This window comes from Somniosus microcephalus, chromosome 3, assembly GCF_052327205.1.
Source record: "Somniosus microcephalus isolate GS21.2 chromosome 3, FLI_Smic_1.0, whole genome shotgun sequence".
Lineage (NCBI taxonomy): Eukaryota > Metazoa > Chordata > Chondrichthyes > Squaliformes > Somniosidae > Somniosus > Somniosus microcephalus.
The window spans coordinates 302957717-302974646 of NC_140989.1; positions in this window are offsets into that span (position 1 = coordinate 302957717).

The following is a 16930-nucleotide window of genomic DNA, read 5'->3' on the forward strand; positions in this document are numbered from 1 at the left end:
TGTTTTATAACAATGTTATGCACAACGTATTATCAGGAACATTGATTTACGGTGGCTAAATAATTCAAAGTCCCTTTTTATTAAATGATATTCTGAGATTTTTAGCAGTGCTTTGGAGTTTGAATTTTGTGACTCTGTCCATTATTCTGCGAAAACTACACACTAGTATTGCACATGACCTGTACAGTGTTAAAAAGTTTGATTTTGATGTTCCCAAAGAGTATGATGATCATAGACCCTAAAACAGTGGTCAACAAAAGCAACTGTATAAAAACAAAGTGAATAGCATAAACTTGAGAACTTAAATGACAACAAAAGATGCTATTGGCCTTTTTGATACTATATAATTACAATAAGAAAACTCAACTCACAGAAAACAATACTTTTCTCACAAATCACTGACAACAATGAGAGGTTACTGATGAACACTGCAACACAGCACTGGCCCCCAACGAGTCAATCAATTCATAGTGCAATAGGCACCAGCCACTTATGAAATGAATGCAGCAATGAGTAGAGTAGTGAATTTAAAAATGGAGCAGAAGGCACCAGTCAATTAATAAATAAATACAGCAATGAGCACCAGCAGACCAGTCAACCAAATGCATAGACTATTGGGCACCAAGAACTCAATAAACTAATTTATTTACCCCTGGCAAAAGAACCAGAGGCAGGATGAGGAGAATTTTTTTATGTAGGAATTGGTATGATCACAGATAAAAGGGAGCTGGATAAATACTTCAAGGGAAAAGATTTTCAGGGCTGTGCGGAAAGGGCAGGGGAGTGGGACTAATTGGTTAGCTCTTTCAAAGAGCCGGCACAGGCACGATGGGCTGATTGACCTCCTTCTGTGTTGTGTAATTCTATGATAATGGATGATTGGGCACCATCATGAATGAATTAATTAATGCAGCAGCGGACACACCAACAGCAGGCAGCAGCAAATAAATAAATTAATGGAGAAGCAATTACCTATAAATTAAAAAATTCATAAAGCAGTGGGTGCATAAATAATCAATAGATTAATGGAGCAACAGAATTAATTAATTAATGGGGCAGCAGACACACCAAAAAACCAATAAGTTAATGGAGCAGCAGGGATAAGTGAATTCATACCCACTTCATAACTTTGCTGCCACTGGCTCTTGCCGACAGTCACTGACCGACTTTCACTGGTTTCACCAGCAGTTAACTTTTCAAAATGCTTGGACCACTTATTATCTTTTTGCCAGCTATAAAGGGAAGCTAAAAAAAACTCACTAATATTTGAGCTAAAAAAAGGTTTTTAATTAGCTACGACACTTAAACATTCAATGCTTGAAATGGATAACTGTTCTTTAAAAATACATTTAGCCACTGAATTTTAGGTGGAGGGCATTGAGGAAGGAGTAGGCAGGGGCGGATTGGGCCCTCTGGATGGCGGGAGAATTCCCGGTGGGTCTGTGGACCGGTGTTATTTAGTTCTACGTTATCTTTAGGAAATACTTCCTTTAAGACAATGTATGTGTAGGACCATCACTGACAGGATTGTGATCGATTTCATCACCACAGCCTCAAACGGCAACGGCATTAGATCAGCTACAAATGTCGTTACAGTTTAATATGGAATCAGTAAATCAGAGCTCCGATTTGAACACTAACGCGTTATACCCGTAATTGATGCTAAAAGGCTGTCCCTGCAGTATTTAAAAATAATCACACTGGTTAGAGTGCAACAGAAATAAAGTCTGGAACATTACGCATTGACTATGATATGAAGCCAGTCACATAACTTATCACCACGTGGCTCATGATATTTTTAAAGACACACAGATATAATGCAGAATATGTTGCACATTTTCTTGCAAGTTGAGTGAATCCACTGCATTACCCCCCTTGTAGAGACAAGACTTTAAACTTGTCATCTGGCTTGTCAGCTTGCCTGCTATTGTGCTATTTCCCTTTGGCCAACCGTAATGAGTCCGTCACAAACCCGGGCGATCCTTCCTGCTGTGTCTATCTCGGGCTTTGTTCACCATTAATGATTTGTAAAAAGAAACTAGTGTAGAATTGGCCCTTCAATTTGTCGATTGTACCGAACTGCTTTTGACAGCCAGTGTTTGTTGAACAGCGGTTTTTCAACTTGGCTAAACAACGAATCACCAGGACAAATTCATGTCTGGTGTTACAGCCATATATTAAATCTTGTGATTAGTGATGCAACTCGATCACCCATTGCTGTGAATCACTTTTTTTCTCTGTTAAATGAGATTGCTGTATTTTTTTAGAGAATCTTGTTGTAATGTATTAACACATGGTTTGGTATGAGCATGCTCAGTTCACTCTGGCCTAATAAAGCAAGCACATGGACTAGCAACAAATCCTGTCTCTGTCCTTCATTTGTTCTACCCACATATATTACATTTTCTCGATGAGTGCAGCTCCAACAACACTCAAGAAGCTCAACACCACCCAGGACAAAGCAGCCCGCTTGATTGGCACCCCATCCACCACCTTAAACATTCACTCCCTCCACCACTGGCGTACCGTAGCTGCAGTGTGTACCATCTATAAGATGCACTGCAGCAACTCGCCAAGGCTGCTTCGGCAGCACCTCCCAAACCCGCGACCTCTTCCACCGCATGGGAACACCACCACCTCCAAGTTACCCTCCAAGTCACACACCATCCTGACTTAGAAGTATATCACCGTTCCTTCATCATTGCTGGGTCAAAATCCTGGAACTCCCTACCTAACAGCACTGTGGAAGTACCTTCACCACATGGACTGCAGCGGTTCAAGAAGGCGGCTCACCACCACCTTCTCAAGGGCAACTAGGGATGGGCAATAAATGCTGGCATTGCCAGCGACGCCCTGATCCCATAAACGAATTTTAAAAAAATGAGGATGGGATCCCAAAGCCATTTTTAGGGATCATGGAAGGACACAGTGTTCAACCTTTGAGTGTGCAAGTTTAAGGTGAATTGTGACACTTACACTGAATGTTTGCGATGTTTTACCGTTAATGCTCATGCAGAATCATCTTCGCGTGTATGTATACACAGCAACAGCGGCGTTGATTCTCACAGGTACACAGGTAACGCGCTGAGTCACTGTTCAACGGGATCGGGACAATCATGGCCATGCCTATGGGATTATTTGGAAGCCTCAGCATGTATGACCGAGCTCGCGAACCATTCAGTTCTTACATTGAGCGGATGGAGATGTTTTTTAAGGCCAATAACATTATTGCGACCGAAGGTCCAGATGAGAATGTCCAAGTTCAAAATAAAGTAATTCGTGAATGGAAGAAAGACATTTTTCTAACGGAGATTGGGTCAGATGTCTATGAAACGTTGACAAACCTACTCGCACCAGGGAAAGCGAAGGATGCGTCGTTTGAAGACATTATCGAGAAACTCAAGGACTGTTTTGAACCAAAGCCGTTAGAAATGGCAGAGAGCTATAAGTTTGGTACCAGAAGCCAAAAACAAAGTGAAACAATCGGTGAGTACATTGTAACTTCGGCACATTTTTGGATCATGCGTTGCGAGATAAGTTTGTGTGTGGACTGGTGGATGAGCGCACACAGTCCAAGTTACTGAACACACTGAACCTAACGTTTGACATAGCATGCAAAATTGCCCTATCTATGCAGATGGAGTTTAAGAATGCTAGGGAGCTCCGTCCAGCTCAAGTAACTAGTGCAGCTGAGGTCTACAGTCACAAAGCCACCGCAAACCTAAATCTGAAAGACCGAGTCAAAAGCATGTCAGTGAGAGCAGTTCAGTGAATTGTTATTGCTGCAATGGAAATCACTCACCACAGTCCTGCCAATACAAAAATGTGAAGTGTTTTCACTGCCAGAAGCAAAGCCATATTTCAACAGCTTGCAGAGCTAGATCGAAAGCAGGAAGTAAGAACCATTCTAGTGGCAATGCAAAGCAGCAATAACAAAAGGGAGGAGTTTGTAACGTCCGTGTGTAATTGAGACACGGACTGCAGAAGTTGGTTATAACAGGTGTTTACTGAATGGAGACAAAACTGGAACTACTATACAAAGTTACGACACAGGCTTATATACAGGGGTGGTCACTACTGGTACTGCAGTATACAGGGGCTGCAGAATATAGTTCCTTCTTCAAGGTACATACACCACAATTCCTCCCCTTTTAGCTAAACAGTACATAACATTCGATTAATAATTAAATAACATATTTACAATTACAGTTGCTATATACATTAGCTGAAGTTAATCAATTATAAATTCAGTCTTTCAGGAGGCTTCCTGATTCTGTCCGGATAACGCCTCTTTGGGGTATCAGGTTCTTCTGGCAAAGTTGATTCGGGATCAATGTCGTTGTTTGGTTCGTCTGCTTCCAATATCACCGATTCTGAGGTAGATGCAATTGGTACTTCGGTTTCATCACCAGGTGTATAGGATCGTGGTGTAGATTTGACGTTTTCCAGTGACTCTAGAATCTGGTCAGCATGGCATCTTACAATGCTCTCTCCAACGTCCACGGTATACATTAGAGGTCCTTGCCGTGTGCAGATCGTTCCTGGCTGCCATTTCTCTGTGCGGTAGTCCCGGGCCAAAACTGGTTGACCTATCTTGAAACTCCTGGTTGGCCTTTCATTCATATTCTGAAACTGCCTGTTCTCCACATCTCTTCTGATGTTTGACTTAACCAAATCCAAGCGGCATCTTAGTCTTCAATTGAAGAACATCATGGCTGGAGTTTGGTTGGTAACTGCATGTGTCGCATTCCGGTAGGCAAACAAGAAGTTATCCACCTTGTGTTGTAGGGGTATGTCTTCATTAAACATTGCCTTTGTGGTGTATGTAACCTGTTCCACCTTAAGAGAACTACCTTAAGAGATGTACTACTTTCTCTTGGCTGCTGTATACTGTAATACCGGTGGTGACCACACCGGTATATAAACGTTGTGTAGGGATTTGCTGGGCAGTTCAGCCCTGACCTCCGAATAGTAAAGACCTGTTAAAGTTATTCTTGTGGTCTGTGTCCAGTGATTTATAATAAGCATAACTGGGACACACAGACTTAACAGTGGCGACGAGTCCGATCTTACCCTGCGGCAGTTTTATATCCAAGGCAGCTTCGTCCTCAGAACGGGCGTCGAGAAGAGGCATCCGCCCTCATCATCCTGCTGAGCACCATCGCACGGGAGGCATCGAGAACCCGGGTTAAAAAGAAAAATTCTGACCACGAAGCCCTCCATCAGCGACAGGCAGTGATCATCCCTTCTACCACGATGGTGGGTAAGCCGATCAGCGACACGAGCAGAAAGTCGGCCGCGTTGACTGTGGAGCGGGGGAGGGAAAACGGAGGAAAAAGGGCGGAGAACTCGACCACGGCCGGTGAAAAGGGCCGGGCTGCAATCGAGGCCGAGAGGCGCAGCGACTGGGGCAGCTTAAGGCACGAGAGCCGCGGAGAACTCAAACGCAGCCGGTGTAAAGGACCAGGCTGCATGCGGGGCTGAGAGGCGCAACAGCAGGGGAAGCATGAATGCCCACGGGAACCACGGGGGAGTAAAAGCAGCGTCGGGGAATTGAGAACCGCTGGGGAGGCGAGAACGGCAGCAGCACGGCAATCGCCATTGCAGCCAGCGGGGGAAGAAGGCAAACGCGGGAATCCACCATTGTAGTCGGCGGGGGAAGGAGACGAGCGCGGGAAAGACCGCCAAGCGCGGGAAGCCGCCATTTTAGTAGGCGGGGGAAGAAGACAAGCGCGGGAAGCCGCCATTTTGAGAAAAAGAAAAATTTAAAAACTTGCAAGGATGCCTAAACATGGGAACATTAATACCTTTGATAGCGATATCGAAGATTGGACCACGTATGTAGAATGCATGGAAGTTTATTGTAAAGCAAATAAGGTACCAGATGACAAGAAAGCACTAACCTTATTAAGCTCAATGGGTGCGAAGACATACGGGCTATTGAAGCACCTTCTATCACCAGATAAACCGGTGGATCAGACTTTCGCGAATATTGTTACTGTCCTGAAAAATCATTTAAACCCCACGCCGCTGATGATAGCGGAACGATTTAAATTTTACAGAAGAACGCAGCTGAAAGACGAAAGCAACGCTGAATTTTTAATTGAACTGCGTAAGCTATCAAAGTACTGTCAGTTTGGAACAGGACTAGCAGATGCGCTGAGAGATAAATTTGTGTGTGGATTGTTAAAAGAAGGAACACAAAAGCGACTGCTTGAGGAGAATGATCTTACGCTTGATAAAGCTGTCACTATTGCAGCATCGCACGAAGCCGCAGCGAGAGGCACTGCAGAAATGCAGCTATGGTCACCGGAACTCAGCACCAATCAAATGGTCTTGGGTACAGTAAAATGTTATCGTTGTGGAAAGACAACGCACGATCAGAACCAGTGCTGGTTCAAAAATCAGGAATGCAGAAAATGTGGCAGGCAGAAAATGTAGCTAAAGTATGCCGGTCAGGAAAGAAGACCAGCAACAAAAAGTCACCGCAGGAAAAGTACAGAAAGGTACACAAGGTGACAGAGAACAGTTCGAATGAACAGAAGTCAAATTCAGACTCCAGCAGTAATGAACTGGGTAGTCTAAGAGTACACAATGTTGGTAATGAAGCAGACCTCCAAACAATCTGGGTCACACTTCAGATAGCAGGAGTCCAAGTGAAGATGGAATTGGACACTGGATCGGCATTGACGGTCATGAATAAGCAAGATTACAAAAGGTTATTCCCACATATTCCCCTACGGGATACGGAGATTGTATTGAAAACATACACGGGGCAAAGAGTATACCCCATCGGGAAGATAGAGGTAAAGGTGGTCCACAAGGGCAAAGAAAGCCGAGGAATGGACTTATATGTGCTACCTGAGGGAGGTCCACCACTACTGGGACGGGAGTGGATTAGGAAAATAAATATGGACTGGCATTCCTTAAAAGCACTAACGGTAGATTCCGGTAAAAAAGATGTCAAACCTAAACGATTGTCCAGAATATTGGACGATGCTAAAGAGGTGTTCCAACAGGGACTGGGAACACTGAGAGGAATTACGGCAAACATCAAGGTTGAAGAACATGCAAACCCGAAATTTTTCAAAGCCAGACCGGTACCTTATGCGATACGACCTGCTGTGGAAGCTGAGCTGGAAGGGCTAGAACGTTCAGGAGTACTGTCTAAGGTAGACTGGAGTGAGTGGGCCACGCCCATTGTCCCCGTCATGAAGCGTTCATCGAGCAACAAGCCGGGGGATCCGGGGAAGGTTCGCATCTGTGGAGATTTCAAGATCACTGTTAATCCGGTGCTTCACACGGTGCAGTATCCGCTTCCGCGGATTGAGGATATCTTCGCTTCGTTGTCTGGCGGGAAACACTTCACCAAGATAGACCTGGCACAGGCATACTTACAGATGGAAGTTGAGGAAGAGTCACGCCAGTATCTCACGATCAACACGCATAGAGGCTTGTACCGGTATAATAGATTGGTTTTTGGAGTGGCATCGGCTCCAGCAATTTGGCAGAGGGCCATGGAGCAGGTATTACAGGGAATTCCAGGCACACAATGTTACCTGGATGATATTCTGATTACAGGAGATGATGACGAGGAACACCTTGCAAATTTGGAACTGGTGCTCACCAGATTGAAAGAATATGGACTTCGAGTTAATCGCCAGAAATGTGAGTTCTTTCAGAAGCGGATCTCGTACTGTGGTCATGTCATTGACCAGGAGGGGCTTCATAAGTCTCCTGACAAGATCGAAGCTGTTGTGAAGGCTCCCGCTCCGGATAATGTATCCCAGTTGAGGTCATTCCTAGGGTTGATTAACTATTACCATAAGTTTCTGCCAAATTTATCCACGGTGCTGCACCCGCTGAACGCTCTTTTGCAGAAGGGAGTACCATGGAAGTGGAGCAAGGACTGTAAGAGGGCCTTTCGCAAAAGCAAGGCATTGATCACCTCAGAGGAAGTGTTGGCTCACTTCAACCCAACGCTGCCTATTCGTTTGGCTTGTGATGCTTCTCCATATGGTATTGGGGCAGTACTCTCACACAAGTTGCCAAATGGCCTGGAGAGGCCAGTTGCGTTCGCATCCAGATCATTGACCTCCGCTGAGCGCAATTATGCTCAGATAGATAGGGAGGCTCTCAGCCTTGTGTGGGGAGTAAAGAAGTTTAATCATTACCTGCAGGGCCAAAAGTTTACGCTTCTGACAGACCACCAGCCGTTGGTATCCATTTTTAACCCTAAGAAGGGTGTTTCGGTGATGACAGCACAGAGACTCCAGAGATGGTCCCTTTTCCTAGGGGCACATCAATATCAGGTCGAATTCAAAGGTACAAAGCAGCATGGTAATGCTGATGGGCTGTCGCGCTTGCCACTACCTACAGAGGAGGAGGCACCGATGGTTGACCCTGTTGAGTTATTTCACTCGACCATCACCGAATGTTTACCAGTCACCAATGCAAGTATTGAAAGAGAAACCAGGAACGACCCGACACTGTCCCGGGTCTACGAAGTGACAGTGAAGGGATGGCCAGCACATGGTGATCCACTGTTACCGGCATTCTCAGCAAGACGAGAACAGCTGTCCGTCTGTCAAGGAACATTGATGTATGGAACAAGGGTGATTATTCCTCCTAAGTTAAGAGAGAGAGTTCTAAAGGAACTGCATGAAGGTCATCTGGGGGGAGTCAAGATGAAAAGCCTTGCTAGGGCTTATGTGTGGTGGCTGGGTATCGACCAACAGATAGAGGATCTGACGAAAAGCTGCTCAGGGTGCCAAAAAGTGCAAAATGCACCTCCGATTGCACCGCTGCATCCATGGGAATGGCCTTCAACCCCATGGCAACGTGTACATATTGACTTTGCTGGTCCATTCATAGACTCCATGTTTTTAATTGCGGTGGGCGCACATTCTAAATGGCCAAAAGTGATTAAGATGACTACCACTACCTCGGAAAAGACGATTGCGGTGCTAAGAACGATATTTGCAAGAAATGGATTGCCAGAACAAATATGTTCAGACAACGGACCGCAGTTCGTGTCAGAAGAATTCCAGAAATTCATGAAGAAGAATGGGGTGAAACATTATACCTCTGCCCCATATCATCCGGCTACAAACGGGTTGGCCGAGAGATTTGTACAAACGTTCAAAAAAGCAATAAAAGCCATGAGCGAAGATCAGATTCCACTACAACACAAGGTGGACAAATTCCTACTGGCATATCGAAACGCCACTCATGCAGTGACAAACCAAAGTCCTGCCATGATGTTCTATAACAGGAGGTTGCGGTCCAGGTTGGACTTGTTAAAACCAAATGTGCGGAGGGAAGTTGAAAACAAACAGTTCCAGCATATAAATAACAAGACCACTCGGAGTTTCGAAATAGGACAACCAGTGTTAGCCCGGGACTATAAAAACGAGAAATGCCAATCTGGAACAATTCGGGCCAGACAAGGACCCCTGATGTACACGGTAGATATTGGTGAAAATGTAATACGGCGTCATGCTGACCAACTGGTAGAATCGAGAATAAGTGTCGAACCCAGGGTTACGGCAGAGACAATCGTGGAAGAAGTTAGTGAACCAGAAGCATCTACCTCAGAAGTGAATGTACCTGAGGATGATGTCCAATCCATAAGAGATCAACTAGATGAGTCACCCCAGCAACGAGAATCAGAGACCCCTGAAAGGCGTTATCCAACTCGAATCAGGAGGCCTCCTCAGAGACTGAATCTTTGAACTGTTTTGCATGAAGTTGTATATATATATATCTATATGTTATTATGTTATGTTAAATGGGGATATAACTGTTAAGCTAAAAAGGGAGGATTGTGGTGTATGTAACCTGTTCCACCTTAAGAGAACTACCTTAAGAGATGTACTACTTTCTCTTGGCTGCTGTATACTGTAATACCGGTGGTGACCACACCGGTATATAAACGTTGTGTAGGGATTTGCTGGGCAGTTCAGCCCTGACCTCCGAATAGTAAAGACCTGTTAAAGTTATTCTTGTGGTCTGTGTCCAGTGATTTATAATAAGCATAACTGGGACACACAGACTTAACAGCCTTGATAGCCTTCTTGAATGTTTGAACGAACCTCTCAGCCAATCCATTGGTGGCTGGATGATATGGGGCAGATGTGTAATGCTTAACACCATTGTTCTTTAAGAACCTCCGGAACTCTTCAGACACAAACTGCGGTCCATTGTCGGAGCAAATCTGTTCAGGCAGCCCATTTCTGGCGAATATGGTTTGTAAGACTGTGATAGTTTTTTCTGTGGTGGTTGAGGACATTTTTATTACCTCTGGTCACTTTGAATGTGCATCCACCGCAATTAAAAACATCGAGTCCATAAATGGACCAGCAAAATCAATGTGTACCCTTTGCCATGGAGATGAGGGCCACTCCCATGGATGTAGAGGGGCTTGGGGTGGGGCGTTTTGGACCTTCTGGCATCCTGTACAGCTCTTGGTCATCTCTTTGATTTCTCTATCGATTCCCGGCCACCACACAAACGCTTTGGCTAAGTTCTTCATTTTTACCCCTCCCAGATGACCCTCATGAAGCTCATTGAGCACTCTATCCTTCAATTTGGGTGGAATTGCTACTCTGGATCCACACATCAAGGTTTCTCAGCACACTGACAGCTGTTCTCTTCTCGGCGAGAATGCTGGCAACAGTGGTTCGCCATGTGCTGGCCATCCCTTCAACGTTAAATCATAGACCCTGGAGAGTGTCGGGTCATTTCGTGTTTCCTTTTCTATGTTTGCATTCGTCACAGGTAAACATTCGACTATGGTCGAGTGGAATATCTCCACAGGATCCACTGCAGGTGCTCCTTCCAACGTCGACAACGGTAGGCACGACAATCCATCAGCATTCCCATGCTGTTTAGTTCCTTTGTACTCGATGTCATATTGGTGTGCCCCTAGGAAAAGGGACCACCTCTGTAGCCGTTGTGCTGTCATTATCGGGACGCCCTTCTGAGGGTTGAAAATGGAGACAAGAGGTTGATGATCAGTTAGTAGAGTAAATTTCTGTCCGTGCAGGTAGTGATTGAACTTCTTCACCCCCCACACCAGGCTGAGGGCCTCTCTGTCAATCTGGGCGTAGTTACGCTCGGCTGCAGTTAACGAGCGTGACGCAAAAGCTATCGGCCTCTCTGAACCATCAAGGGATTTATGTGACAGTACCGCTCCAACGCCGTAGGGAGACGCATCGCACGCCAGTCTTATCGGTAGTGATGGGTTGTAGTGAGCCAATACTTCTCTTGAAGTGATCAGGCCTTTACACTTCTGAAAGGCCCGCTTACATTCATCGCTCCATTTCCATGCTACTCCAGTTTGTAGCAGGGCGTTCAGTGGGTGCAGAATTGTGGACAAATTCGGCAAAAACTTATGGTAGTAATTCACCAATCCGAGGAATTACCTCAGTTGCGACACATTTCCAGGCGCTGGAGCCTTAACTACCGCTTCAATTTTGTCAGGGGACTTATGTAACCCCTCTTCATCAATCACGTGGCCACAATACGATATTTGTTTCTTTAAAAACTCGCACTTGGGGCAATTGGCTCGTAGCCCATGTTCTCTTAGTCTAGTGAGCACCTGCTCTAGGTTGGCAAGGTGTTCACTGTCATTTTCACCTGTCACTAGAATGTCGTCCAAGTAACACTGAGTCCCCAGAATCCCTTGCAGGACTTGTTCCATCGCTCTTTGCCATATAGCCGGAGCTGATGCAACTCCGAATACCAGTCGACTATATGGTAAAGACCTTTGTGAGTGTTTATCGTGAGATATTTCCTAGAGGATTCTTCAACCTCCATCTGCAAATATGCTTGCGCTAGGTCAATTTTTGTAAAACGTTTCCCTCCAGATAGTGAGGCAAAAATATCTTCTATCCTCGGAAGAGGATACTGTACTGTGTGAAGGACTGGGTTCACAGTCACCTTGAATTCCCCACAGATGCGAACCTTCCTTGGCTCCTCAGACTTATTGTTAAACGTTTTCTTCATGACAGGAACGATGGGTGTCGCCCACTCGCTCCAGTCTACCTTAGTTAACACGCCTGCATTCTCCAGATTCTCCAGCTCTGCCTCGACGGCTGGGCGAATTGCATACGGTACCGGTCTTGCTTTGAAAAACTTGGGAATTGCATTCTCTTCTATTTTTATCGAGGCGGTTACGCCTTTAAGAGTTCCCAGTTCTTGTTGAAATACCTCTTTAGTGTTAGCCAAGATTTTTGACAATCAGCCAGGTGTGATGTTGTCATCCTTTTTACCAGCCACAGTCAGTGCCTGAATGGAGTGCCAGTCTAAACTTATCTTTCTGATCCATTCACGTCCCAATAACGGTGGTCCACCATCTTGCAGTATGTACAGATACAATTTCTGTATTTCCTTGCCGTTGTATTCGACAGGCACCCTTATTTTCCCTCTGGGGTATACTTTCTGCCCCGTATATGTCTTCAAGACAATGGATGTGTCTTTCAAGGGTATGTGTGAGAATAGCCGCTCGTAGTCTCGTCGATTCATGACGGTCAGGGCTGATCCTGTATCCAATTCCATTTTGGCTTGGGACCCTGCTATCGTGAGGGTGACCCAAATGGTTCAGTGATCCTCTTTTGTGATTACGTTGTGTAGTTTGAGACAGCTTAGTCTCTTGTTCCCGGATTCACTATCGCTCTTCTGGTCTTTGGAACTACTGTCCGTCATCTTTTGTACTTTCCTGTACTTTTCCTTAGTAGTCTTTTTGTTGTCGTTAGTCTTCTTCCCGGACCTGCAAACTCGTACAATGTGTCCCATCTTTCCGCATTGCCTGCATGTTTTGTCCTTGGACCAGCAGTCCTTCTGGTCATGGGTTGTTCTGCCGCAGCGATAACATTTTTCAAATCCCCGTGTCATTTCATGGGTGCCGTATTCCTGTGGCTTTTGCTGTATTTCCGCAGCTCCCCTTGCTGCTACTTTGTACGATACTGCCACGCTGAAAGCCTTATCTAGCATCAGCTCTTACTCTGAGAGTAACCTCTTCTGGGTTCCTTCACTCAGGAGTCCACAGACAAATTTGTCCCGTAGGGTATCTGCCAGTCCTGCTCCGAACTGGCAGTGCTTTGATAGCTTGCGTAGTTCTGTAAGGTAATCAGCATTGCTCTCATCTTCATGCTGATTTCTCTTGTGGAATTTAAATCTTTCTGCTATCAGCAGCGGTGTAGGATTTAGGTGTTCCTGTAGGATATCAACAATTTTGTTAAAACTCTTCTCCATCGGTTTGACTGGAGTGATCAGGTTCCGCAATAGGCCGTACGTTCTTGCGCCCATTAAGTTTAGTAGTACCGATGCCTTTTTCTCATTGGCTACTTCATTTGCATTGCAATATACTTCGACTCTTTCCACATACGTGGTCCAGTCTTCTATTGCATTATCGAAGGCAGTGATATTGTCAGTCTTCGGCATCTTGGAGATCTAAGATGGCGCCTCCCGCGCTTTGCCTTCTTCCCCGATTGAACAAAATGGCGCCTCCCGTGCTTTGCCTTCTTCCCCGCTGGATTAAGATGGTGCCTCCCGCGCTTTCTGTCTTTTCCGCTGCTGCCAGCGCTGTTGCTGGCATTTTTATGCCTTGATGGCGATGCCCTATGGTCTTCGCGCACTTCCCCCCCACGCTGCTGCCAACGCCACTCTCCGCGGTCCCCGTGGCAAACTGCAGCTCCTCGCGGCTTTCTGCGCTTCTAATTTCTTTTATTTTAATTACTGTACCCGTCGTCAGAGCAGACCCTATGGGACACTTTCCTCTCTCTTCTCGGGTCTGTACGCTGCCCGGCTTCGTAGCACCGGCTGCGCCCTGTGTGCTCCACCCTCTCTCTCTCTCTCCTCTTTCCCGACAACGCTGCTCGGCGGCGTTGAAAAGCCACCCGATCGAGCTCTAGCCTCCCGCAGCCCAGGAAGGATCAGTTTACTACCTGCCACCAGCCCGATTAGCTGGAACACCATAGACTGTAGAACCAAGCCCAGCTCTCGACAGCCTCTCCTGCAAATCTTCGAATTCGATGAATCAGAGGGCGGTTGCCCACGGTCGACGCCCGTTTCCTCTGTCTGTTTTTTTTCTTTTTCCTTTCTTTTTGGATTTCTTCCTTCTGGCTTTGACCTCCAATAACTTCGCTTCAGGGATGGATCCCCGTGAGGTGGTGCAGAACTGTAGGTAAGTTCGGATCTGTTCGTCGCCAATGTAACGTCCGTGTGTAATTGAGACACGGACTGCAGAAGTTGGTTATAACAGGTGTTTACTGAATAGAGACAAAACTGGAACTACTATACAAAGTTACTACACAGGCTTATATACAGGGGTGGTCACTACTGGTACTGCAGTATACAGGGGCTGCAGAATATAGTTCCTTCTTCAAGGTACATACACTACAGAGTTCATAATACTGAAGTGAACACACCTCATGTTGAAGAACTAGGCATCTACAGTATCTATGCCACTAGTGATAGTGCTAGCAGTCATGAGAAAGACTTCCGTACAAAACCTTTGATCAACGAGCAATATATTGATATGTATCATGCTCTAACATGAGTAAGCACACATACGAGAGTAAGTTTAATCAAGTGCCACTTACAAAGAGTACCGTAGAGTTAAAAACCTACTCCAGAGAAATCCTAGAGGCATGTAAACAAATGGAATGTACAGTTCAACACAATGGCCAGTCAGCAAAGCTGCCTATTATTGTAGCAAACTACAGCAACAGGCCAACTCTCATGGGCAAAGACCAGTTGAGAAAGTTAAAACTAGATGGGAAAAACGTCTTCAGTGTAGATGCTTCAAAGAAGCGACTCAACACAATTCTGAACAAGTACGAAAGCATGTTCACAGACAGTTATGAGGGCATCACTGGGTATGATGCATAAGGTCCAACGCGAAGCCTGTCTATTGTAAGGCAAGGTTGGTTCCCTTATATAGTCATATAAGAACATAGGAACATAAGAAATAGGAGCAGGAGTAGGTCATTCGGCTGTTTGAGCCTGCTCCACCATTCAATAAGATCATAGCTGATATTCTACCTCAACTCCACTTTCCTGCACTATCTCCATATCCCTTGATTCCCTTAATATCCAAAAATCTATTGCTCTCTGCCTTGAATATACTCAACGACTGAGCATCGCCCAAAACAGCGGCGGCAACAGAAACAATGCCGCAGGAAAATTAACGCTGGAGCACTCAAAGACCCCGCTAAGAAAGCCCTATTCAGCCTGCGCCTCACAAACAACCTGATGACTCCCAGTGATGCAGAGACACAGAGTGCCCACAGTGTCTGGCCTGCACTCAAGGCCTCCATAATCAGCACCTGTGAAGAGACGCTCAGTCACTCGACCAGGAAAAACCAAGACTGGTTCGACGAGAATGACCAGGAGATCCAGGAGCTAATAAGTCGCAAGCGCAAGGCATTCCTGATCTGGAAACAGCAACAGAACTCGAGAGCAAGAAAGCAGCTCTACAGAAGCCTGAAGGCCGAAGTCCAACAAAAAACTCGCGACCTAAAGAACAGATGGTGGGTGGAGAAAGCTCAGGAGATCCAGCAGCTAGCCGACAACCACGACGTGCGTGGATTCTTTAGCGCAGTCAAGACCATTTACGGCCCAAGCACCCAAGGCCCTTCCCCACTGCGGGCCAAGAACGGAGAGGTACTCATCAAGGACAGAGAGGCAGTCAGTGCCCGCTGGAAGGAGCACTTCGAAGATCTCCTTAACCACGACTCTGTCTTCGACACGAGTGTCCTCAACTCCATCCCGCAGCATGCTACCCACCACCATCTCAGCACAACCCCAGCCCAGCATGAGGTTGAAAAGGCCATCCGACAACTGAAGAACAACAAGGCCTCAGGAGCAGATGGAATCCACGCCGAGGCACTAAAGCATGGCAGAGAAACACTATTGGCATGAATTCATGAACTAATTTCTCTTATCTGGAAGGAGGAGAGCATGCCAGGGGATCTCAGAGATGCCGTAATTGTAACCATCTTCAAGAAAGGTGAAAAGTCCGATTGTGGTAATTACAGAGGAGTTTCCCTGCTGTCTATTACAGGGAAAGTCATCGCAAGAATCCTCCTCAATCGCCTTCTCCCAGTGGCCAAAGAGCTCCTCCCAGAGTCGCAATGCGGATTCCGCCCACTAAGGGGCACAATGGACATGATCTTCACCACACGTCAATTACAAGAGAAATGCAGGGAACAGCACCAACCGCTGTACATGGCCTTCTTTGATCTCACAAAGGCCTTCAACACTGTCAACCGTGAGGGATTATGGAGTGTCCTCCTCAAATTCGGCTGCCCCCAAAAGTTTGTCACTATCCTCTGCCTGGTTCACAGCGACATGCAAGCCGTGATCCTGACCAACGGTTCCACCACAGACCCAATTCACGTACGAACCGGGGTCAAGCAAGGCTGTGTCATCGCACCAACACTCTTCTTGATCTTCCTTGCTGCAATGCTCCATCTCATCCTCAGTAAGCTCCCCACTGGGGTGGAGCTAATTTACAGAACAAATAGGAAACTGTTCAACCTCCGTCACCTCTAGTCCAGGCCCAAGGTCGTCCCATCCTCTGTCGTCGAATTACAGTATGCAGATGACGCTTCGTCCGCGCTCACTCGGAGGTCGAACTCCAAACCATTGTCAACACCTTCACCGAAGCATACAAGAGCATGGGCCTTACACTAAACATCTGTAAGACAAAGGTGCTCTATCAACCTGCCCCTGCCACACAGTACTGCTCCCCGATTATCAAAATCCACGACAAGGCCTTGGATAACGTGGACCACTTTCTATACCTCAGGAGCCTCTGTCAACAGGGCAGACATCAACGACGAAGTCCAACACCGCCTTCAGTGTGCCAGTGCAGCCTTCAGTCACCTGAGGAAGAGAGTGTTTGAAGACCAGGGCCTCAAAC